The sequence below is a fragment of the Triturus cristatus genome, chromosome 1_1 (genome assembly GCF_964204655.1).
Source record: "Triturus cristatus chromosome 1_1, aTriCri1.1, whole genome shotgun sequence".
NCBI classification, from domain to species: Eukaryota; Metazoa; Chordata; class Amphibia; order Caudata; family Salamandridae; genus Triturus; species Triturus cristatus.
This window is the reverse complement of record NC_140579.1, coordinates 716,038,690-716,065,005: the sequence shown is the minus strand read 5'-3', so window position 1 is coordinate 716,065,005 and position 26,316 is coordinate 716,038,690. Positions and strand designations below refer to the sequence as shown.

Sequence of the window (26,316 nt, the reverse complement as noted above, 5' to 3'; positions counted from 1 at the left end):
GAGGCGTGCAACATCGGCGGAATTTATCGGGCCACACTGATGCTGTACGCAACGGATACTATCGGAACGGTGAGTGTTGCTAATAGAACTAGTTTTAATAAGCAGTTGAAACTTTTTTCAACCTTGGCAAGTGGCGCATTAAATTTGGCGTCTATATGGGTTTAAGGATTTGTTGGTTACATAGCAGTGCCGTATAATTAGCATACTGGTGTTACAATGTTTGAAGTATAGAATCAGATTCAAGTTCAGTGAATTGTAATTGCATGACCGTTGATCTTAATTGAAAAATAAAGGCTCAATAGGCTAGGGTCTTCAGACGCTCCAAATAAGAGAGGCAAACAAGTCTGTGTGACCAGGGGATACCGCTATATTTCTGTAACTTGGCAGACCACTTTGTAGAATGGGACCTATAAAGTAATACTATTTCAAACTTCTTATATTTTTGTAGTATATAAACTAAAGGTGATTAAACTAGGGAACCAAAACAGGATGAATATACAGTTGATTATTAAATAGGTAAGAATTATTTTCGACAATATAATTTAGGAATAACTTGTGAACCACTAAATATCAATATTTACACTTGCTTTTTAATTTGCAGATCATATATTCAATATTTCAGAGAGATAAGGCATTGAAAGCACTTATAATATAAAGGGTGCGTTTGAAAGATATCACAAGATTTCTTCACAAATAAATAAAAGGTATGAATACAAAGGAAATATGTAGATATATTAGTACCCTTTACCCTTGGAGCTAGATGTATTAGGGTGATATCAAGTAAATATGGTTATCAGATTTGGGTTCATGTGTGATTCGCTAATAGAAGGGTTTGTCATTCGAATTTTACTGAAACTATTCATAGAAAATGTTTTTTCATATTCTATTTCTTATTGTTGTTTTTGTTAATTTGTTGCAAGTTGGGATATCATTATCCGACGTTAGGAAGTTAAATAACACTCATTTAATGAATCAATGTCAAAATGTGTTTTCTTACTAGATTGTTTTAAGAATAATAGGATATATGGAGGAAACAAATTGCCATCCTTAAGTAGGAATATATTAGAATGGCTATAGGCAGGTGATGTTTCTTTTTCAAGACATGCATGACTAAAGTAATAGGTAATATTGGATTCCTTGTGATGATGAAGCTGTAATGGAATCACTGGTTGATATCTTTTGTTATCTTTATTATTTCAGCCCTGATGATGTCCTTTCAGGACGAAACGCGTTGGCTGATTTAAATTGTGGAACTAAACTACAAGTCCAACTGCTAGAAATGAACTCTTGTTGATCTTTAAAAAAGAAGAAGAATCTTATAAAGAACCATCTTCCTGAGGACTTATTATTTTGAAGGACTTCAATAATTGATTGTTATACTAGTGGTGAATTGTGGCGCTCCTTCTCTGTACAATTCAGCTCTCACCCCAGGAGTTTAGAACAGTGTCTTGGGCAGCAGGCTGGCAGAGACCAGTCAGGGAGTACACAAGAGACTGGTAGGTTTTTTGGGGGCACTTCTAAAGTGCCCTCTGGGTGCATGTATTGAAAAATCTATCACTGGAATCAGTGCGGGTTTATCATTATGAGATGTTCGATACCAAACATCCATATCGTCAGTGAAGCCATCAGTTAGCTGGGGAAATCTTTTTGACCAATGTTCAGGACATGGTTTACAATGGCTTCCCTGGACACAGGCAGTAATGGAACTGACCAGCACAGAGGCATATCTGCTCATACAGGTAAGCCCTCACATGTAGTACTAAGAGCCCTGCCTTATGGCTGTCGGGCTTGCTGTAGGGGTGACCTACAAGTATCACATTAGTGGTAGGAGACATTGCACACAGGGATGTGTGTCATGTAATGTTTTCACTTATGTCCGCACCAAGACAAGCAGCCTGCAATAGCAGCCTTGAATGTGCTTGGTGAGGGGTCCCTTATGGTGGCACAATTCGTGCTGCTGCCCTTAGGGACCCTCTTAGTACTTCAGACATTAGGCACCAGAGGTACCATTTACTAAGGACTTTGAGTGTGCTAAAGGTTTTGCCAATAGGGTAAACAATTGTAAATTGTTTTGGGTAAAGAACACTGGTACTTGGGAGCTGGTTAGCAGGTACCCAGTACTCTTCAGTCAAAGGTGCATCAAATACCAGGCAAACAATGAGGGAGGGCTGCAACAAGTACCCAGCTTCCTACAGGGAGTAGGAGCAAATGTTGGGTCAAGGGCAGCCGCGGTGCGTCCATTGGGGCGTAGGGGCGTAGCCCCACCAGCCCCAGACCCGCGACTGCCGTATGGAAAAATAAGTAAAATAAATGTTTACATTTACAGTATTTACTTACTTAGCACGGTCGATATTTATCCAGCGCCGCCGGGCAGCACCCGACTGAATCGGATTGGCCGGTCACCGCGCAGCACAGCGATTGGCCATTTGCGGCGCGCGGCGCTGCAGTGTCGTATCCGGTTCGGTAACGGTTCACTCGCGTCGCGGACTCGCCTCGTGGACCTCGCTCGCTCGTCGTGTGTGGAGTGGTGCACTGGTGCTGGCTGGCGTGTGGAAGGTACGGCAGGTATGGGGACGTGCCAGTCTGATGTTTCCGACTGCTTTTCAGCGTTTCAGCCTATGTGCCAGCAAGGACACAGGGTAAGTTTTCTTTAGAACATGGGCAGCCGTCGAAGTGGAGCTGCAGCAGGGTTCGAGTGCTGCACCAACAGCCGTGTTTCTTGCATCAGCGACTGGCAGGAACCCAATGACCTCTCTGTTCAAACAAGGAACTTCATGTGTGAGTGTGCAAGTCACGCACAACAGCTGTTTGAGGAGCAGGGACGGACCGTCCCTGCTCCTCAAACAGCTGTTGTGCGTGACTTGCGAGTACAGCCGCTTTGAAGCAAAGATACACAATATCCGGGAGCAGATGATAAACAGCAGTATCAGCTCGGGGTCTCTGCGCACCAGCCAGAAGCGCTCCCTCTACGTCCGGTAGGCCAGTTTACTCCCACGCCTTGTTAAAGTATTCCCCTGGGCTCCTCTCTGCTGGGGCCTGCAGTCATGGGCGGTAATGCTGGAGTTACACAGCACTGCTGCACAATTGCTGATTCACCCTATGTTTAATTAATTGCTAATACTTTAGGTGATACCACGGGGTGCAGTATTTACAAGCGCGTTTTTAGTGTGCAGCACCTCGTGACAACAGACGCTGTGTTTTCCCCTCGTTTCCAGGTGCCAAAATGTGAGTGGTGCCATTTTTTCCTACACAAACGCCACCTGTGAAAATGATTCGAGGGAAATAAACCAGCGGAGTTTGAATGATGGCAGTATCCTGGCTTGGTGTAAACTCCTTCCCGAGTCACAGTGAAGCCGGAGTTGGCCTGGAACTCTTTAGATGGAGAGAGAGTGCATTGTAGGTGTTCATCTGAGATGATATTACTAAAAAATCCAAGCTTCTCTACTGCCCGGTCTTTTGAAGAAGACTAATCGAGAAGTATATGTCATTCCAAGTGTGTGGAGAGTGGTAGTGCAGCATTCCGGCAGCGCACACGAGTGTTAGTGATATCCCAACAGAAGTGCATGTACTGTACATGGAATAGTCAGTCCTTCCCCACCTCCCTCACTTGGTTAGATTCCTTGCGGCAGGCATTTGAAAGAGTACAAGGAGCGAGAACAACCTTTCTCGGTTCTTGTACACAAAAGCACTACAGGATAAACATATTTTATATTATAGTATATTGAAGGTACCAGTTGGCCCTGCAATGACTGAACCACACTCCAGTCCTAGGCTTGAATCTGCCAACCGTATGAGATGCATTCTCAGACTTGTAGTCCAGCTAGTGGTGTGTGGAAGGGAAGAGTGCTCTGAAACAACTGGGATGTGAGGTCCCCGATGGCGATGTAGTTCTCTTGGTGCCCCGGACGGAGCAGCCCAGTCGCAGAGGAGGGTCAGCTGCCTTCTGCAGTTTAGAAGCAGTGTAAAGTCTTGTACAGGGATAGTTCGGTGGATTGTCCGTTTCCAGGACTGGCCTGAGTTCTGAAGGTGTCGACCTTCCGGGTCTGGTAGATCAGTAGGCTAATGTCACACTGTAGAGGCCTGTGTTCAACCTCGTGATCACAAGTTTAAATCCCGGTGGGTCCACTCAGCATTTCATTTTTCTGAAGTCAATAAAATGAGTACAACTTACGCTGAGTAACAATAAACATTTTTATTTTTTTATTTGTACAAATGCACGTTTACCATCTCCATTTAAGCTTGAGCAAATAATTGTTTTAAAATTGCTTAATCTGCATAGTTGCAATGTAAAGTACAGAGGCACAATCCGGACGTGCCATGCCCATTAAAAGTGAAGTTAAGGGACACAATATTCATGTCATGGCGTCTTTTTTAAACAAATCATTGCAATAATGTGAGTAAATTCGTCGAAGAGAACTAAGATTAAAAGTGTCACAGTGCATGCAGTTGTTAAGGGAATCCCAAGGGCTGGTGCACTACGTCATCGATGGCATTGAATCATCTTGTAACCTTGTATATCAAGCCCCAGGGGAGTTGCGTTAATTTTTTTGTTTGCAGCGAAACGGTAACCAAAGAACTATTAATGTGTCAAGTTACTCTACTTTTTACTGTCCTTTGTATCTGAACGCACACCAAAGTACCACCATAGTGGAGGTGGGGTAGACAACAGTTTGATCCAAACAGACACTGGTCACATCCTGCACATACTGCACGTTTGAGGCCAAACACCTCTGACCCTCCCGCACCCCATCAGTATTCATGGTTTGTAAACCGCCACCCCTCCCCTCCTTACCACTCTATTCCCTTATGCACAAGGCTGCCGGCCTGTGCATGGGATCTTTCAAAGCAGCACCGAAAAGCCCCTGAAAGAAGAGACCGGGCTAAATGTGCCTTTCCCGAAGCAGGGCTGGAAAGAATAACCGAGGAGTGTCATTCCCTTCATTCATGTAAAATGCGCGTGTGTTTGTGGCTTGGCTGCGACTGCCGCTCTGCTGTGAAATTAATGCCCGTTATGCTGAGCTCATGTTTATCAACGTCAGCCGGTTACAGATTTACAGCGGGCTGCCCGGCGTCCTATTTTCGTGCTTGATCTGCATTTCCAGAGCAGCACTCGACAATGCAGGCGTGCAGAAATGCCCGGGGTTTCCAAACATTACACAATACCACTGCCTGCATGGGAGAAATTTAAAAAGGCAAAATCTTCAAGCCGTGGTGCAACCAAGCCAACAGAGTTGTCAAACTGTGGGTCATGCATGAACAATACATGTTACATGATGCACGGCGAATATCCTGCTTTTCCTGTCCACATTGTGCCCCAATTAAAACAAATAAAAAAAAACGATATTCATTGCCTAAATGTATTTTTGCTATCATACTAACTGAACTCTGTGTAAATGGTGTGTCAGGTGACAGAGGCAGTTAATACACCTTATAAAGTATAAATATAGGGAAATCGTAACGTGCACATATTATCCTTTAGTTAAAAGTTACGCAACAAATGTGCAGAAATAACAGGGGCAGGAACATGGGACCCAAAATATGTTACGTTTTTGTTTGGGCTTCAGTGGCTACTTAAAAAAAAAAAAACTGATCGTAGTCATGGCAGGCTTATTTTTTATCATTGAGAAAAACGTGAACCACACCGAAACACGTTGAGCTTACAAATGCTTAATGTATGTACAAACCCCTTTCCTGACCATTTGTTATGTATTAATGACCATTTGTTATGTATTAAATGGTGATCTGTTTAACACCACATGCTGATATGTGACCTTCTTTTTAACTTTATTGTTTATATGGAGCTACCAGGGAGGATTCGGGGACATTTCCTTCCTGGCACATAAATACAGAATCAGTGAGGGAGAATGGATGCATTGATCCTAATCTACCAGGGACAGGACTAGGAGAAGCAGGCTTCAGTTAGGAAGTGGTCCCAGAAGGGAGGGCACCGGAGGTGAGGGGGTACGGCCTCTTATTGGTGCACTGCGGTTGGGTGGGATAAAGAACTCTGGGTGCTTCCAGTTATAGAGAGAGAGCATTTCATGTGAGTGAAAGAAAGCTGTGGGCCAGCAACGCTGTAAACGTCTGTATTCTCTCTGATCCTTTGTAGGAGATTGGCGAAATCCTGAGCCAAAAACCAAGAAACATTTACCATTCCATACAAAGTATTCCTGATTTTATATCATAGAAATACCATTCAAACCCACCTTGAAAAAGAGCATTTACCCATTAGAGCTTGCTAGGGGAGCATAGCTTGGTCCAAATGTAGGTAAGGGAGTCAATTCTGGCTTTGTCACATGGCTCAGATTCTTAGAGCGATGAATACATTATAAAAAGCTGAAAGAAGAACTCCAGGCGGTGGGAGTTTTAAGTGGTTAGCATTTTATGTTAAGCGCAATCAATCCACCAACATCTTTTTTGCCCTCTTAAATGCCTGTTTTCTGGCACTCAGAGTAGGAATCCGAATTTACAGAAATAATGGACGTGAAGTGAATGTGACTAGAGGCAAAGGAATGCATATTCGGGGAACAGGAGTGTAAAAGTCTTTCTTCCCTTCCCACAGAGGTGATTCAGGGCAGCCTATTTATCTTTGCTGAGGATTAGGCCGCTATAAAAACAAGCAATTGCAATGCAATAGGTCTCGCATTTGCAAGAGTTTGAGCTATTGACAATGCCTTTTATGTGTTTTGAAAACCTGAAAGCGGTGAGTAAATAAGCACTTTGTACTTGTAGTCCTTGCTTACGACAAGCAAGTCTGGCAGTAAACGAGGCGCAGTTACTGCCAGCCTTGGTTCTCGTAAGCAACGATGAAAAGTAGAAAAGTGTGTGTTTACAACCACTTGCAAGTTTTTACAACACATACATAAAATACATGCCCGATCCGATGTCTCGGGTCTACTTCGCTATATAAAACAAAAAATAGAAACATCAGTTGTTGGCCTATATATGTAGGAGGAGCGTTGGCAGACTATGTTTGTGGTCCCACCGTCCCAGTAGTGAACTAGCAGCAGGCGGCAGCGCAGAAGCTTAATGTGCCTGCTGCAAAGAACATATATACAACTGAGCCTATCGGGGAGCAAAGTGGCTAAATTAAATGAGTGTATGGGCTGATTAGAAGCTGGGGAACCAGGTTCCATTCGCAACTGGTGCTCACGTAAAGCGCTCGTATACCTTCGGGTCGAGTTCGCGCTATATAAAACTGAAAATAAAGTACGGGTAGCATGAGCTAGTAATGAAGGCTTTCTTCAAGAGAGGGGAGAAAGGCCCCTATCCCTTACTCGCCAGGTATTAAGCGTTGGTCGAGAGGTACTGGTTCTTGCCCGATGACAGGGGGAAACCCCTATCCCCCTAATTTTAGCAAAAGTTCTGATGGGTTGTCTAGGCAAGATTGGTATATTTTAATTCTTGGAGGAACAAATTCCAATTCAAAACAAGTTGATCCAGAGGTGAACAAGTCCTTTATTTGCACTCACACATAGGAGTGGGTATGAAGGATGAGAAAAAGGGGTGGCACAGCCAACACGTGTTTCGCCCCCTACATGGCCTATAGGCCTGGGGCTTCTTCAGGGCTGTACATTGAGGGTAAATAAAAACAATTTGGGAGTATGCAGATACATATAAGGTATATAGCACAAGAGTTATAGAGATAACAAGCCAGTGGGTCAAGATGTGAAAGCGCATTGGGAGGAGAAAGCAGAATGAACAGTGTGATAGACATTAGAAGTAGTGATTATATAGTTGATAGCGGGGAATTAGTAAGGAAATGGATAGTGCGTTGCAAGGGAAAAACCAAAAAAGGGGGGGGGTTATTTTTTTGAAGAGGTCACGTGAGGGTTAGTAAGGAAGATGCAGTAGGTATCAATATACATAAGTTTAAATACAATGTGTAACATATTATAGGATAAAACACGATAGTGATTATAACATATGTCCATATTTAAGAATAAAGAAAGAAGCAGGACGTGATTAGAGGTCATCAAAACCGGAGACATCAAAGGTTCCATAGGCCACAAGTCATTTGAGTGTACAAAGAAAGACATTGTTATATACAGTTGGTATGTCAGTAAGGGCCATAAACAGAGATTGAACACGTGGTTTGTTACAATATACATGGTAAATGTAATGTGATCCACATAGGCGTAACGGCAAAAAATTTCGACAAGTCATGGAACATGGAACATAAAGGTGAAGTAACGACAATGACGAAGCGTATATATGACACATTGAGGGCCAACAAAACATTAATGTATGATATATAGATAAGTAAAGGTTGTATATTTACAAGGTCGGTACCGGATCACGGGCAGCAAGGTGATGAGTTGATAATGAGTTGGTAAAGGTTGTCACGAGAGAGAGGATTTTAGTTAGTCTTAATAATGGGTCTGGTCGCTGCGCATGCAATGCGAGTCAGGTGATATCTCGATGCTCGACGAGAAATGTGAATATGCTTAAAGCCAAGTGGTGGTGATCTGCGATCAGGTAAAGTCAAGTGGCGTGGTTGTTGGGCAATATCATGCTCGAGGTGAGTACATTCGTCGGTTTAAGTTGCAGGCGTGATCGTGATTCAAGTAGCCAACTTACAATTTACAGTGAAGGTGTTCGTAACGAGTGAGGTATAAAGCGTTAGGGCGGTAGAGGCAAAAGCAAGCAGAGTAGAGCTTACCGGGTATTTCTGTAAAAGGAAGTTTCAACGATGTGCTAGGTAAATAACGTAGGATTCTAAGGGGAGGGGATCAAAAGGAGAACAAGATATCCTTAGGTCATGGAAGGAGGTAAAGCCGAAGGGAATATCAGCTATGTTGCATTGCTTACCTCAAGTCTTGGCTAATGCCTGATACGAGCGTTCTGTTCGGTTCGGTTCAGTGTTCGATGTGCGCTCTGTGGAGGCAGCCTAAATAACGGGGCTCAGGGAAGGACATCCGGGTTAGGACCCGGAAGTGGCCTGGTTCGTGCGGGGGCGCCATTTTGGATTGGGAAGGGGACGCGGGAGGGTGATCTGCTGCCAATTGTCATGTTAATCAGACAAAGGACGGATAAAGTTCTAATTTGAATTGTATTGGGGATTTGAGAAGAAAAAGGGAACAGTAGTTAATTTGCATGTCAAGAAAGTGCGTAGAATTGTGAAACGAATTTCTAGGGGATGCCAAGGGTCGGACCTAGAAGGAAATCTGGATATATAGTGTAAAATTATTCTTAAGAATACTTATCTGACTCATTCCCAAGGGGGATGAAAAGGAAATTATAGAAAGGAAAATAGGGATGTTATTCACAGTTGTATTACACCCTAGGGAGAAAAAGCAATCAGAAAAGGTGGAAACTCAGTTGATGGAATTAATCATCTCCCAACCATACATGCATTTCTGCATCTTTGTTGAGTCCTAGTTCAGTTGTTTTGAAATTCATGATCAGCTCACTTTCGCGTCTGCGAAGTCTCAGTTCCCGGTTTCCTCCTCTTTTGGTCTGGTGTACAATCTCCAGTCCATAGAAAATGAAATCCTTTTTATGTTGATGTTTGTCGGCAAAATGTTCTGTCAGGGGGTGACCGGATGTGTATTTATGGATATTGCGGTAGTGTTCTTGTATCCGGATACGCAGTGGTCGGATTGTACTCCCAATGTATGGTAGGTTGCATGGGCAAAGGATCACATAAATGCAGAATTTGCTATTGCAATCAATCCATTCTTTTATGGTGAATTCTTTTCCTTGTGTCATTGGTATCTTTTTGGTTTTGTTGCGGCTCAGTTTGCAGACACTACAGTTTTTGCAGGTATGGTATCCTGGTGGTCTGTCCAGAAAAGTGGTAACTTGTTTGCGTTTATCTTCAAATTCTGATTTGCACAGTATGTCTTTCAGGTTCGGGGCACGTCTGAAGGTTATCTCAGGATATGTTTTAATTTCATCAGCTAGGTTTGGAGTGTGTTGTAACAGGTGCCAGTGTCTTTTCAGGCTTGGTCTAATTTGGTGATGGCCAATGCTATAATCTGTGATAAATCTTATTGCTGAATCATTCTTTTTTTCTCCCCTTCCATTGGTTGTAAACATCCGTTTGCGATCTAACTTTGATACTGTGGTCATGGTGTTTTTAAGTGTGGACTGCTCATATCCTCTTTGGGATAGTCTTGATATGATCTCTTTCCCTTTGGTTTCAAAAACTTCATCCTCGCTGCAGTTTCTGCGGGTCCTCAGAAATTCTCCTTTAGGGATATTTTTGATGTTGTGACGTGGGTGAAAGCTATCAGCTCGCAGGATGGAATTGGCTGCAGTGTCCTTTCTGTAAAGTTTGCTCTGTAAGGTGTTGTCCTTGACATAAAGAGTAACGTCCAGGAAATTGACCTCCTTCTTGGAGAAAGTGTGAGTCGTTTTTATTCCCCAGGGGTTTTTGTCGAGTTTTTCCAGAAATCTTTTTAGAAGTGTTTCATCTCCTTGCCAGATGCATAAAATGTCATCGATGTATCGTCGCCAGAGTATTATGTGTGAGGTGAAATCGGCGAAGTCATGGTCCCACAGCCAGAATTTTTCCACGTGGCTCATAAAGATACATGCGTACGGCGGCGCGAATTTGGCTCCCATAGCTGTACCGCGTCTCTGTCTGTATATCTTCCCATTGAAACTGAAGACGTTTTCCAAGCAGAAGTTCAGCATTTCAAGAGTCATTTTATTGCTTTCCAATAGGTTGGCTGATTGTGTCCATAATGAGAGTTGTGCTGCAGTTAATCCATCGCGGTGTTCGATGGATGTGTACAGGCTAACAATGTCAATAGAGACTAATATGAAATCTGATTCCCAAGTTATATCTTGGAGTTTATTCAGAATGTCTTTTGTGTCTTGGATGAAAGACGGTATTTCTTTCATAAGTCCCTGTAGTTTTCTGTCCACGTACTCTCCTATCCGTGAGCAGGGGGAATTGATTCCTGCTATGATAGGTCTTCCCGGTGGGGGGTAGATGCCTTTATGTATTTTGGGAAGGAGGTAGAGGGTTGGCATGGTGGGGTACGGTATGTATAGGAATGATTTTTCTGATTGGGATATAAGTCCCAAGGTATACCATTTGTCAAGTCTGGTTTTGATAGATTTGAGGATATCTGTGGTGGGATCATTCGTGAGGAGTTCGTAACCGGTGTTATCCCCAAGTTGTCGATTTGCTTCTAGTATGTAGTCATCTATGTGTATTGTGACTGGGTTACCTCCTTTGTCAGCCTCTTTCACTATCAGGTCTTTCCTGTCTTTTAGTTGTTTTATCGCTCTCCTCTCTTCCGGAGTGGTGTTATGTGGGAGGTATTTTAATTTTCGTTGGTGTTTAGTGTATTCATTTGCCAGATCGCGTGTAACTGCTAAATGGAAGGCATCTATGCTATTCCCTGCAGGTAGTTGTGGTAAGAAAGTGGATTTTTTGGTTAATTTGCTGTCTATGGAAATGTTGGTTTCTATTCCTAGTTCCAGCGCAGTTGTGGTCAGTGTATCTGAGTCATGAGTAAAGAAGGCTGCAGTGCATATGGGTACACTGATGTGCACTATGCATTATTCATTCGGTTTTCCTGCCCAGAGGTGGTGGGACAGGCAAAGTCTGGTAGTGTCAACACAGGTGTGTATTTTTGGTTTCCTGAAATGTCTTTATGTACAGCATGTACACATAGTTGTGCATTGTTCTCTTATGTGTGCCCACTGCTTTGCAAGTGGCTGAACTGCTGTGCATTGAGGTGTGTGTGTCAGTATATTGTTACCCAATGTGTTTATATGCGTAATTACATTTTACACTTAGAACTGTATGTAGCAGTCTGGTTTGGTTTCTTCTGCACTGTTTGTGAAGTGAAAAATGACTGCTCTGTGTTTTTTCCCCACAGTCTTTGTTTCATTACCCTACTGTTTCAAAAATGCCATTCGTTACTCTAGAGCACAGGTTTCCAAACTTTTCATGCTGGTGACACACTGTTTTGACATTCCTGCTTTAGTGACACGGTAATGCGAGCGAGCGTAGCGAGTGAGCCGGAATCACCACAGAGGTGTTCGGGGGGGGGGTTTAAAAATAGTGGGCAAATGGTGCATTTTCAATCAAATTGGAGAAAGCAAGAAGGTTTAATAAAGCAATTGTGAATCTGTTTTTAACAAAGACAGTGACTGGCAAAACAGGGAGTAAGGTTAGGTTTGTGCCTGAAACAAGAATATAATCATGCACACATCGACACATGCCCCAGTGATTTACAGCACAAAAAGGGCACCCCACAGCATATGGAGTGTTGGTTTTGGCAAACGTTTCTTCCTTCTTAAATACTAAAAAGAAACATGTGAATCAAATTAGAATAATTCCCAGTTAAAAAAAACAAGGCAGTACATTAGATCAACTGTCGGTTGGGTTGTGGAGTTTTTGTTTCGCCACGTTATCAAAAGAAAACCTATTTCCTGTATTGGGCCAAATATTAAGTTGCTGGTGAGCTATTATATAATAATCAACTTTAAGCATGTTGGCCTTGTTTGTCATATTCTGTCCTTTTTTTTTTTAGGTCCCGTCTAGGCTGCGCATATGCTGTCTCGAACAGCATGTTTTCAATCTGTGGGCTTCAGCCCGCCCATTGCCTTACCACTTGTTTGCTCCATCGTGCTCTCATATCCGTCGTTCCCGTTAGTCCATAGCATAAAAGCGTCATGCTTCTTCCTGTGTTTGACCCTCCCCCTGAACATGGACCAAGTGCTTGCGTCCTTCCACTACTCCCGTTATAGGAGCTACTATTTTCTTTGTCTTTGAGCACTCCACACGAGTGCTGGTGTTTTCACTCACTCCATCTCCTCCCGCCCGCCCCAACCCTGTTGATTCGTTTTCTTTGTAGATCGGCTTTATTATTCACCTCACTCACCGAGCCAGCAAAATGATAAGTGATGTGTACTTACCCCTTTGAGCTCATCCACTTACGCACAGATCAAGAAAATAAATGGCCTTCCTGCTAGTTAGGAGCTTGGGCCTCAGTTTTCTAAATGCACCTGTTTTAACTAGCATATTAATAATTTCCTAAACACCGCTTCATGGTTCGTTGTAAAGGAAATGTACTATGTACCTATCTACTAACTTACACTGCAAAGATCTCTTGCCCTCGCTTTTCAGTATTAGGGCACACAGGTGAACTTCATCATTACTAAAATGAGCAATAGCTGCTACATAGCGTCAAGAGATGCACATGCATCTCTTGGCACTATGTAGTAGACCGGGCACAAGTTGAAGGTAGACTGAGTCTATCCACTCTTTTCACAGGGTGATCGCAGTCTACCCTGCTATGAGATTGGGCCCCACAGAAATATGGTAAACTTGTCTTGGTGCAATTTTTAGACACCGGGACACATTCAACAGTGCCTGCACATTGTTTGCTTTTGTTCCAAGCAGCAATGTACAGACGGGGAAGGGGCTTATCAGATTCCAGCTGGGCCTATAACAAAGGTCGAAGTTAAGGGGCCATCACGTCTCCTTTTCTTGGAGTATCCAGGCTGGGAGCTATCAGGAGCCTCACATCTAAATGAAATGGAGGAGAAACAAAGGCACATAGCTTATCACATCACATCACACAAGAGGCAGGCATGCTTTTGACTTTGCTCAGTCCTTTTATATAAGAGATATGCATGTGTGTAGGAATGTCAGATTTGTTAGTCTGTCCCAGTATTTACATAAACAATTTAAATGCCACTATTTTGTTTTGTTTCTTTTACAGCGCTATAGTGCTACTAATCCCATTGTAGTGTCAGAGTGCTTTATACATACACATTATACATTGACAATAAATGATGTGTGTAAATCAAGGGAATGTTACATAAGATGGGGAGAGTTACAAGGTGTAGGAGCCACATGTCCTTCTTGGCTCACTGTGCTATATTAGAAGAATTACAATGTATGAACTGCAAGTAACAAAAGGATCTCTGTGTTCAAAGCGCTAACTCACTTGCCCATTTACATACAATAAAAATCTGTCATCTGCGCGTTACATAGTGTGCTTTCCAGGAGACCTATTAACCCTCAATGCTACTTTGATCCAAAACTGGGACTAGACAAAACACAAACCTCTCCAGCAAATAGTTATTTTACCATTATTATTATTCCCTGAGCTTTACTGAGCACACAAAGATCTCTGCCACAGGTGCCTTAACCCCATGATATTTTAAAATACAGACTTTGCAACCAGTTGAGTAGAACAGATTTACTGCCGCATTTCTCCTTGTTGCCAGTTTCTTTGTGGCAGGATTTTAAAAAATAAATACATGTTAAGGCCCTGATTTTGCATCGGGGTTGCATAATTTTTTTTGCACAACCCCGAAGCAAAATCTAATTTGTTAAATATTGTAATGAGCTCAAATGTACTTACGATAGACCTGCTAAACAAACATAACTTTCATGTTTGGTTTCTTGTGCTACTGGCAGTGACTAATATTGATTTTTAGTTTTTGTTTTCAGCGGCAGTCATTAAAGCTGTGAGATAATTGAGAGGATTTGTTAAATAATTGATAGTTGCCCCCCTATTGACCTCTTCCTCGGATTCCCTCACTGCCACACTCCACAAGTGCCACTGATCTCCCCATAGCCCCTCCCCCTCGTGACCTCCTCCTCGGATTCCCTCACTGTCACCCTCCACCAGTGCCCCTCATCTCTCTGTAGCCCCTCCCCCTCGTGACCTCCTCCTCGGATTCCCTCTCTACCACCCTCCACCAGTGCTCCTCGTCTCTCCCTAGCTCCCCCCCTCCACCCCATGACCTCTTCCTCGGATTCCCTCACTGCCGCCCTCCAACAGTGCCCCTCATTGCTCCATAGCCCCTCCCACCACCACCTCCTCCTCAGATTCCCTCGCTGCCACCCTCCAACAGTGCCCCTCATCTTTACGTAGCCCCTCTCTCATATGCATTTCATTTGTTGTACAGCGATACTCATGTCAGTGTAGTGTGTGTCAGTACTTTACACCACGCACACATTATACAGAGACAATGAGTCATACAAGTATGTAAATCAGTCTACAGGGAATGTCACATAAGCCAATGAGGATTACAAGGTGTATGAATCACGTCATACATACTGGTGGGCAATATATTTTAAGAGGGTTTGGTGTGGGGAAACAACTTTAGGATTTAAAGAGTATTACATGGGGGTCAGCTTTACTGATAAAAATGTATATCTGCCCAAACATACTCATTTCAGCAACATTAGAATAATGAAAGACTGAGGAAGTTCTAACTATATCACAAAACAAAAATAAGCGAAGTTCTAACTACACCATTCATGTTTGTATGCAGCTCTTTGGTGACAGTTCATTGGTCACTGTCCTATGTTAGGATTGTAACTTCTGAACTGCAAGTAGCACAAGGATCTCTGTGACAAAGGCAGTAACCCACTGAGCTTCCACATAAAATACAGTTGATCTGCATTTAAAAACTACGGACAGACAAACGATTGCCCTCCAGCAGGATCATTAATCACCAGCGTTATCTGGGCATGTTGTGTTGTCTTATTTTATCCTGCATCGGTCATGATAATGATAAAAAAATTGTTTAAATGAAGCACGCACAAAGTATGTGTCCTGCTGGTCCTGTGCACATTTTAAATCGAAAAACAAATAGTGACAAATTCTCCTACCTACTTTATTAGTCAAACTGTGTCACAGCCTGGTGTGATAAACTGCTGCAGGGGTCGGGAAAGGTGACAGGAATAAACAAACTTCTTTTCTCCTGCACTGCATAGAAAAGGAAATATCCATGCAGCAGGACAGTCGGCAAAGGTTACCGGTGACAAACAAAGGATTTGTCCCTTTCGCCATGTGGAGATGGAGGGGTGAAAAAAAAAACAAAGCCTCGTTAATGGTCTTGTAAAGACCTGTGAAGTACCCGGGTGCGGCTGCGATAATCTCAAAGCTGTCTGTGTGTGTGGGAAGCTGTCTCAGCCTGGGCGCGCGCACACACAGACAGCTCTTTGAGCTCAATTCCGTTGCGCCCCTGCCTTCAAGCCCTCACTGCGAGGGCCAAGGCTCCTGTTGCGCGACACACCCACGAAGGTCAGGCGACACAGTAACGTGTCGCGACACATACTTTGGAAAGCTCTGCTCTAGAGTCTATTCTAATAGAGTCGGAAGGCCGTAGGGGAAGACTGTGGACTTTTCTTCAAGTTCCTGACGCTCCTGTGGAACGAGCCTGGCAACCATTACACTGCTGTGCAACTTCTTCTACTCTTAGAGCTGAGATTTCCATGAGTCTTATAGTCTGAATTCAGCACCTGAGCATAATAGGACAGAATGTATGAAGCTCTGTGGTAATACTGAATAAGCAGCTACATATGTTATGCCATCTATTAATGTAATAACTGCACTTTCACAATTGCTTTATTAACCTTCCTGCTTTCTCAAATTTGCTTGAAAATGCACGATTTTTCTTCTTTTTTTTCAAAATTTTCTTGGGGGGGTAACCCCCCAAAACCCCCCTTTTGAGGTTCGGGCTCGCTCGCTGCGCTCGCTCGCTACGGTGCTGTATGCTAATTCGTTTCCGCCCCACCACTTTCAAATCTCACCCACCGCCCCTGGTCAAGGGTAGTGGATAGCTGAACCTTCCTTGGTATACGTTCATACTTTATGAAAGCAGGGTAAAATGCAGTTTTTGCTGTAGTCAGACCCGCAAATAGTATTAAGGGCAGCCAAGAGCTTTCTGGAAGGGGGAGCCTCATGCTCACCACCTAGAGTATTCAAACACAAAGGTAGCAAAGCAAGAAAGCGCATTTCTCTCCAAAGCATCCCCCCCAAACAGAGAGACGGATCAGGATTGGAAGCTCTCTTGCTTCCTGCTTAACTAGATGGGATTTGCAACTTCACAACCTGCTGAATGATTTGAGGAGACCACTCAGAATACAGATTGCAAAGTTACTTTTATTTGGCGCAAAGATGGAAGGCCTGAAGATGAAGGATGGTAGGCCTGAAGGTGAAGGGTGAGCCAAATAAAATGGAATTTGGGGTCTCCAATAGTGTCTGAAGGTGGCAGAAGTTCTGGTTAATGATCAGAGATACTGGAACACCATGATAAAAATTAGAAGATGCTACTGCATCTTATGGCAACAGAGGTGATTCAACTGAATGCAGCCAAAGCATCGGAAATTGCAATGCATCATAAAACTATTTTTTTTTAATAAGAAAATACACTGCTGGTGCTTTCACCAAAAGAATTTCTACCTCTTTGTGGAAGACGTGACGTTTACATCCTCTCACTACAAAGGTAATGCTATGGACGTGATGAATGTCTCGTCCTACGCTCTGAAATAGTTAACATGGTTAAAGAAACACTAACAACAGAATAATATTTACAAGAACAGTGCACAAAGAAAATGAATATGCTACTTACCAGTATGCATCTGTTCTTGGCATGTAGGGCTGCTGACATTCATATCTGTGCATAGATCGCCGCCTAGTGTTGGGTCCGGATGTTTGCACGTTGTTGTCCTGGAAGAGTCTTCGAAGTATCACGAGATAGGTGACTCCTCCCCTGGACCACAGTGCGCATGGGCATCCTCTCCATCCTTAGATTGTTTTCCGCCATTGTGGCAGTGATGGAGTAGATACAGTAAGTGATGACCATGCTATACAGTAATTCTGAGAGCTGCAGCTGCTACAGGCGCCGGGGAGGAGGGTGGGCGATATGAATGTCAGCAGCCCTACATGCCAAGAACAGATGCATACTGGTAAGTAGCATATTCAGTTCAAGGCATGTGGGCTGCTGAATTCATATCTCTGCATAGAATACATAGCAGTACCTCCTATTAGCGGCGGCTACCAGTGCCAGCTGCAGCAGTCTGAAAAAGAGTTTTGAGAACAGCCTGTCCTACAGCTGCCTGCTGTTTTGAGTGTACATCTACACAGTAGTGTTTAGTAAATGTATGTATAGTGGACCATGTGGCTGCTCTACATATTTCCTGTAAAGGAATGTTTCCCAGGAAAGCCATGGACGCCCCTAACTTTCGTGTTGAGTGGGCTCGTGGGGGAATCGTTAATGTGCGTTTAGCCTTTTGATAGCAAATTTGAATACATTTAACGATCCATCTGGCTATACCTGCTTTGGAAATGGCGTTGCCCTTGTGTTGTGGAGAAAAGGCAACGAAAAGTTGTTTTGTCTTCCTAAAGTCCTTAGTTCTGTCTATATAGTACATGAGGGCTCTCTTTACATCTAGTGTATGGAGCATTCTCTCAGCGACATTTTGTGGATTCTGAAAGAAAACAGGCAGTTCAATAGTTTGATTCATGTGGAACTGCGATATTACTTTAGGCATGAATTTGGGGTTGGTACGAAGTACGACCCTGTTTGCGTGAACCTGTATGAATGGCTCTTGAATGGTTAGTGCCTGGAGTTCACTAACTCTTCTTAACAAAGTGATTGCTACTAGGAAAGCTACTTTCCAGGTGAGGAATTGAATCTCACATGAGTGGAGAGGTTCGAAGGGTGGACCCATCAGTCTGGTGAGGACCAAGTGGAGGTTCCACACCGGTGCTGGTGGGTGTCTTGGGGGAATTACTCGTTTAAGTCCCTCCAAGAAAGCTTTGATGGCAGGCACTCTGAATAAAGAGAGGTGCTGCCTGTTCTGGAGATAGGCTGCTATTGCGGTCAAATGGATACGTATTGAGGTGTATGCCAGATTGCATCGGTATAGGTGTAAGATGTAACAGATTATGTTTTGAATGGATGCGTCTAGCGGGTTAATGTGATTGTTGTTGCAATAAATGACAAACCTCTTCCATTTAGCTGCATAGCAAGCTCTGGTAGTGGGTCTCCTGGCCTCCTTGATGATCTCCATACAGTCAGGTGGCAGGTTTAGGTAGCCAAACTCTAAGACTTCAGGAGCCAGATTGCCAGGTTCAGCTGTTGCGGATCTGGGTGCTGAATTTCGCCATGGTTCTGCGTTAAGAGTGCAGGTTTGATCCGCAGCCTTTGATGCGGCACCACGGAAAGTTCTAGAAAGGTGGTGTACAATGGCTGGCGCGCCCATGTGGGACAACTAGGATGAGTGTCAGTGAGTGCTGTCGCAGTTTGCGTGCCACCAGCGGTATTAATGGCGCTGGGGGAAAAGCGTACGCAAATCTGCCGGACCAGTTCATCCATATCGCATTGCCCTGCGACTGTGGATGTGGGAACCTGGCGGCAAAGCTTTGGCATTTTGCGTTTTCGTTTGTGGCGAATAGGTCTATCTCCGGATGACCCCACTGTTGGAAGTACGGTTGGAGTACTGAAGGGTGTAGCTCCCACTCGTGCATCTGGTGGCTGTGTCTGCTGAGCAGATCCGCCTTCTGTTTGTCCTTGCCGGGGAGGTGTTCCGCCATGAGGAATATGTTCCTCTGAATGGCCCACTTCCACATGCTCTGAGCCAGATGAGACAACTGTGGAGAGTGTGTTCCTCCCTGCTTCTGTATGTAGTACATGGCAGTCATGTTGTCCGTCCGGATCAACACGACTTTGTTGCATAAGTGTACTTTGAATGCCTTCATGGCTAGGAAGATTGCCATCAGTTCCAGAATGTTGATGTGCATCTTCTTTTGTTGCGTTGTCCATAGTCCCTGCACTGTGTAAGTGAGTACATGAGCTCCCCATCCCTGGAGAGACGCGTCCGCCGTCAGTATTATTTGTGGAACAGGCTCTTGGAATGGTCGGCCCTTGCAAAGGTTTTGTGGATTCCACCAATGCAGAGAGTTGTATGCCCGACCGCTCACCAACACTAGGTCTTTTAATTGCCCGTGAGCCTGATTCCATTGACGTGCTAAGCACTCCTGAAGCGGGCGCATATGTAGTCTCGCGTGCGGGACTATGAAAATGCAGGAGGCCATCATGCCTATCAACTGCATGAACACTTGCGCAGGAAGGGAGTGTTGAGGTTTGAACTTTGAGATCAGCAGTTGCATGCTGTTTATCCTCACTAAATTTGGCTGCGCTGTGGCTGCCAGAGTGTTTATGGTCGCGCCCAGGTACTGTCGTACGTGTGCGGGTTGGAGATGTGATTTTGGGTAATTTAGTGAGAATCCCAGACTGTGAAGAAGGTGGATGGTGAGGGACATGTGGCTGGCGCATTGCTGGGCTGACTTTGCTTGAACAAGCCAGTCGTCCAGGTAAGGGTAGACGTGAATGTGTTGTCTCCGTAGATGTGCAGCCACTGTAGCTAGGCACTTGGTGAAAACCCTGGGTGCTGTTGTCACGCCGAAGGGGAGGACTTTGAATTGATAGTGCTGTCCCTGAATAGTGAACCTGAGATATTTCCTGTGTGATGGGTGTATGGGTATGTGGAAGTACGCATCTTTGAGGTCTAGTGTGGCTAGGAAGTCTCCCTGGCTGAGCAGCGGGAGAACCTGCTGTAGTGTGAGCATATGGAAATGCTCTGAGAGAATGTAGTGGTTGAGGGGTCTCAGGTCTAGTATAGGTCTGAGCGACCAGTCCTTTTTTGGGATTAAGAAGTACAGAGAGTACACCCCTGTCCCCTGCTGGTTGACGGGCACGACCTCTATTGCACCCTTTTGCAGCATACTTAGCACTTCCTGCTGCAATAATGCTAAGTGCTCTACGGACATAGGACGGTGCTTTGGCGGTATGTTGGGTGGAGTGGAGGTTAATTCGAGACAGTAACCGTGCTGGATAATGTCCCTGACCCACCTGTCTGTGGTGGTTTTCCACGAGGACAGGAACCGCTGGAGTCTCCCCCCGACAGGTGTTATGTGGTCGGGGGGAAGGGAGAGGGCGTCACTGTTTGTTTTTGGGTGAGGACCTGGTGTTGCCGTAACCACGTCCTCTGCCCTTGGTGCTGGAGCCACGATATCCACCTCTGTTGGTTTTATCATAGGTGCTCTGTGTGCCCCCTTTAGTGTATTGCTGCGGTGACCCCTGGCCTCTAGCTGCTCCTCTATTCCCAGGGCGACGAAAGGAGCCACTACGAAATTGCTGCGTTTGCAGAGCCCCCATTGACTTCGCAGTGTCAGTGTCTTTCTTTATTTTTTCTAAGGTGGTGTCAACTTCTGGGCCGAATAAGTAGTCGGGGTGGACTGGCTGATTCAGGATGTTGTTTTGAATCTCTGGTTTGAATCCTGAGATCCTTAACCAAGCGTGTCGGCGTAACATGACGCTGGTGTTAATTGCCCTCGCTGCTGTGTCGGCAGCATCCAGTGCGCACTTAATGGATGCATTGGTAAGGAGTTGTCCCTCTCTGATGAGGAGCTCCGCTGCCTCTTTGTATTCATCTGGCAGATGCTGGAGTAGCGATTCTAGTGTGTCGTAGTGGGAGCGATCATAGCGGGCCAGGAGGGCCTGTGTATTGGCAATGCGCCAGATGTTTGCTGCTTGAGCTGCAATTCTTTTGCCGGAGGTCTCCAGCACCTTGGACTCCTTGTCTGGGGGAGGAGCATCACCTGTCGTTTGCGAATGGGCTCGTTTGAGCGTTAGCAACCACCATGGAGTCCAGAGGCAACTTACCTCTAATGTACATAGGGTCTCCGGGCGCAGGCTTGTATTTTTTTTTTTCAATCCTGGGGTTTAGCACCCGTGCCCTGGTTGCTTCTTTGAAAATGTCCTTTGCAGGTTTGAGAACACCTTTTAACATGGGCAAAGTTTTGACAGTTCTCTCGGAGGAGGCGAAAGTGTCCACTAAGAAGTCTTCCTCAACAGTGTCAGAGTGGAGTTGTACTCCATGGTTGGCGGCAGCACGTTCTATGAGGGCATGGAAGGCAGCAGTGTCCTCTGTGGGAGATGTTTTTGCGCTGTAAAGCTGCGTGTCCTGGGTATCTGGCGCGGTACCGTGGTCTGTAGGGTCATCCCATGCTTGATCTGGGTCCTGCTGCTCATCAGGATCAGCCTCCCCAGGGTAGGTGGTATCATCACCTATGTAGTCCTCCACTGCGTCTGTTTCGGAAGGCGTAGGAGAAAAGGACTGGGGAACCAGTTAGGAGGTTTGCAAGCGTTCATACAGAACCGGTTCCGACTCTGCTGGCAATTTGTGCTTCAGAGGTATTCTGTAGGAGTCCAAGCCCTTCTCTGGCGTGATCTTCAGTTTGCGGAGCATCAGTCTGCCAGTGTCAGCGTCGATGAATTGTGGCTGTGAAGGCTCAGGAGGTGAGTGTCCAGTAGATGGGGACTGTGTCTGGCGGACACGTGTCCGGATCTCGAACATCTTCGGCGCCGTGGATGGCGGCAAACCAAAAGAGATGTTGGTGGGCGCTGAGGGTGCGTTTGGAGCCGTGGGAGTGTCGGGGCCCGACGTGGATCGGAGGGCTGCCCGTTCTCTGATGCGTTGCAACGACGCCGCGACTTGTCGCACCGAGAACGCTGAAGGTTCTTTGGTGCCGGTCGGTACCGTGGAGGCAGGCGTTGACCGCTTTGGAGCCACAGGGTCATCGAGCCGAAGAGAGGTATCAGCGGTCGTCGGAGTCGATGACTTGGCGTGTGCCGCCGTCTTCGAAGTGGACGCAGATGGAGCGGCCATTTTGACCTTGGTGGTCGGGGCCGACTGCTTCGGTGCCAGGGGCCGAGGCGCTTTCGCGGGACCGAGGGCCTTCCTTTTCGGGTCGGTACCGATATCCACGGCAGCGAGTTCGGCGCCGAAATCCCTCTTCTTGCGTTCGGAGCCGACGGTCTTTGTTGGCATCGAAGGAGTGGAGGTCTTCGATGGCTTCGAGCCGATCACGGCCAGTTTCACTTTTGGTTTCGGTGGAACTGGTGCGACGATTGGTTTCGGTTTCGTAGAAGGGAATCCAGTCGTCTGTGGTAATAATGGCTCGTGCTGGATGTTCGAGGCCGGGCCCGAAGGCGGGGCCGAAGAACTTTGGGATTGATCTCGGGTAAGGCCGGAGGCGATCCCTCGACCTGAGCCGTAGAATGACGCACTTTAACGGCCTCCGTATCGACGGGTAGGCCTGGCTCTTCGCTAGAGCTATCCTCTTCGGCCCCAAAGGCCTCATCGTAGTCTCCTACCTCGTCGACGGCTTCTTCCCTGTGAAAAAGCGCTTCATCGGCGTCTTCCGATCGGGGATCGTGTTCGAAAGCAGGGCTGGAGTTTACTTCTTCCACGTTCTCTACGTCCTCGTCCTCGGTGCTGAAGATGTTGGCCGGGGCAGGCGCCGATTGCTGCGCTTCTAATCTCGCTGCCCGTCGATTCCGGAGAGTCTTCTTCGATCGGAATCTGGCACAGGCCATACATTTAGATTCGTCGTGATCCGGCGAGAGACATTTGTTGCATACCGGGTGGACGTCGATGTGTGGGTATTTGGCGTGGCATACAGGACACCGTTTGAATGGGGTCCTCGATTCCATCGTCGATGTAAGGTCAATGTTCGGACCAAACGGATCCGAAAGGCTGGAAGAAGTTTCTAAACTAATCAAGAAAGCAGTCGATACCGAACGGGAACAGTACCGACGAAAACTAAAGGCCTTTTGGCCTTAGACTAAATTTTCCTAACTTGAGCTAAGATAAGCACATCCGAACCCAATGGCGGAAAAAAACAATCTAAGGATGGAGAGGATGCCCATGCGCACTGTGGTCCAGGGGAGGAGTCACCTATCTCGTGATACTTCGAAGACTCTTCCAGGACAACAACGTGCAAACATCTGGACCCAACACTAGGCGGCGAGCTATGCACAGATATGAATTCAGCAGCCCACATGCCTCGAACTAGTTCCAAATACAAAAAACATACAGCACAACCGATGCAAAAAAAGCATCAGTGAGAGATAGGTTTCAACTGCAAGATAACAATACAATACCAAGGAAAGCAACAACCCAGAAGGAATATTGAGAACAGCCAAAAAAAAGCAGCCAATGAAAGAGCTTATAATTAACGGAAAGGTACTGGAGTCCTCAACAAGACCACAAAAAAGGGTAAAGTAAAAGTCATAAGGTGAATGTACAAACGATAATTTGGTGACAATGAAAGTTAGGAAAAAGCTGCAAGGAGATGGTAGACAAACAACAGACAGAAATGTTATGTATATGTAAAATTAACATTTCTAAACCATATGTGACTCTGTAAAGCAGACCACACTCAGAACGTGTGTCTTGTTCTGTTGCCTTCTTCCCACAGATGGGGCATTTCACAGAGAGGCAAAGCATTCTTGTAGGAGGCTGGCTTAGTATATGGTGCACACCTATTCAAGTACTGCATCTTGCACTAATACAGGCAACCCTTATGGTGAGTTTAGTGGTCTTTCATAACCACAGAAAGCTCTCAAAGTGGTAGTTGTGGAATGCAGCCTTCAGGCTCATCTTGAAGGAGTGTTAAGCAGCTTGTTTTACCAGTTTAAATCTTTTAGCGCAAGTTAAATGAAAAAGAAAGTGTTTAAATAAAAATACTTCTATTTATTATACAACATTTTATTGACACACTGGTATGCCTCCTACCTGGATATATAACACAATACACAAGAGTACTTCAATTGCAATCAGGTAAGTAGCACAAAATACAGTTGTCTCCAGGGGGAGACCAAACCATATACTAAGAATGCGGAATGCGAACTCCAAAGGAGAACGGGACTTGGACCAGAAGACCCAGAGGAGCCGGGGACACAGGGAACAACCTGAGATAAGTACCCAGGAACCCCACAGAGGCTGTGTGCAGAGTGGAAACACAGCCACGTGCCCAATGGATGTCAATGGAGAAGTCGGGTTGCCGTTTTGAAGAAGGACCCTTCCCAGAGGACCCCAAAGAATTCCCTTGGAGGACGGAAGGTTAGAGTCACCCCACCTGTGCATGCCCCGGGAACTAGGTTAATTAAACCAGGGAAGCCAGGTGCACTGGGATGAAGAGACGTCGGAAACCTCTGTAGACGACAATGGAAGACTTAGAAGAAGATGCCTCTGGTGAAGTTGAGGAAGGAGTCCGGTGGAATCCAAGGATTCTGGAAGTGAAGAACCTGCAAGCAGTGGAGACAGAATCTATGCTACTCAACGTGTCCAGGAGGTACGTAGAAAATGCCCACTGATGTCGGGAGGTTCTGTAGAGTCGATAGTGATCTTGCTGCTGCAGCTGCGACAACCAGGCAACGCTGAGGAAGCCCAGGAGCCGAACAGAAGCTGTCCAGCATCGGAAGTTGGTGACTAGGTGGTCATGCTGCAGCTTCTTGTAGGCCAAAATCTCTGGAGTGCAGAGCAAACAAGCCCTGGCAACGGCAAGTATGCATGGTGCACAAGGGTTTCGATCCCAGCGGTTCAAACGAAGGATACTGAGAGGACAGGTCAGGCCTCGAGGGAGTTGCAGAATCACCACCTGTGTTGCTGAACCTCGGGAAGTACATTAGACGACAGGAGCAGCAGACCGAACAGCTTTGCTGGAGTGCCTGCAGATGCAGGCGAGTGACTACTTCACTCCAAAGGAGATTACTTCAGGTGTCCTTGATGCCCACCGGTCTGTAGATGATCTTGGAAGAAGCACAGACCCAGATGATGAAGACTTGCAGAACAGCAAGACCAGGAGCAGCAGGAGTCTTTCTTGGTGAAGTCTTGGTTCCAGTCGAAGTCCAAGTGTCCAGATGTCCGAAGAGCAACATAGTTTCAGGCTAGAGTCTTGTCCTAAGATGAATCTAAGGAACCAACCAACAGGCAAGACCTTAAGTACCCTAAGGAAAGGATTAGGACACCTCAGGGGTCCCTCCCAGAGGAGGTTCTCTAGAGAGGGCCAAGGAAAACCCCATGTCCTTAGTCCAGTTTCCAGTCAGAGCGGGAGCCAAGGGCTCCATGAACTGGCTCCAACTTGAGTATGCAAGGAGGGCACTGAATGCGCCCTTCAAAGCAGTGTGGTGGCACTGGCAAGCGTCCCCACCCCAGTCCAATACACTAAGTCCTGTCTGGAAAGTGACAGGAAACCTGCTGTTCTACTTTCCCCTGCAGGAGGGCAGAATCAGGTCTGTGGTCTGCAGCAGCGCTAGGTTGCTGGCAGACCCTGAAAGGCAGTTACTGAGAGTACAGGGGGTACCCCAAGGGAGCCCCCAGTACACTGGATCATACATCCAACACTGGAATCGGTGCTGATCTATCATTTCAACATGTTGATACCAAACATGACTGGGTTCGGTGCAGAAACTATATAGTTAGACATCTTGTAATGACTGATGCGCACTATATGTATTCAATTGGCTGACCAAACTTAAAAAGCCTTGACAATCGACTACGGGGTTTGTAGAGGTGTCCTGCTCATGCACGGGCACCCTCACACTTAAAACCAAGCACACTGCCCTCAGGACTGAAGAGCCTGCCATAGGGGTGACTTATAGGTTTTAAGTGCAGTGGCCTCGGATATAAGGAAACTTATCCGTGGTGAGAGGTGCAAGCACCAACTCACACAGGCTGCAATGTCAGGCCTG

General features: G+C 45.7%; 1 protein-coding gene across 4 annotated transcripts in view; it reads right to left on the bottom strand.

Moving 5' to 3' along the window:
* The window catches only part of TM9SF1 (transmembrane 9 superfamily member 1), a 478,903-nt gene that overhangs the window by 33,694 nt on the left and 418,893 nt on the right, over positions 1–26,316 (bottom strand). The window lies entirely within an intron of this gene.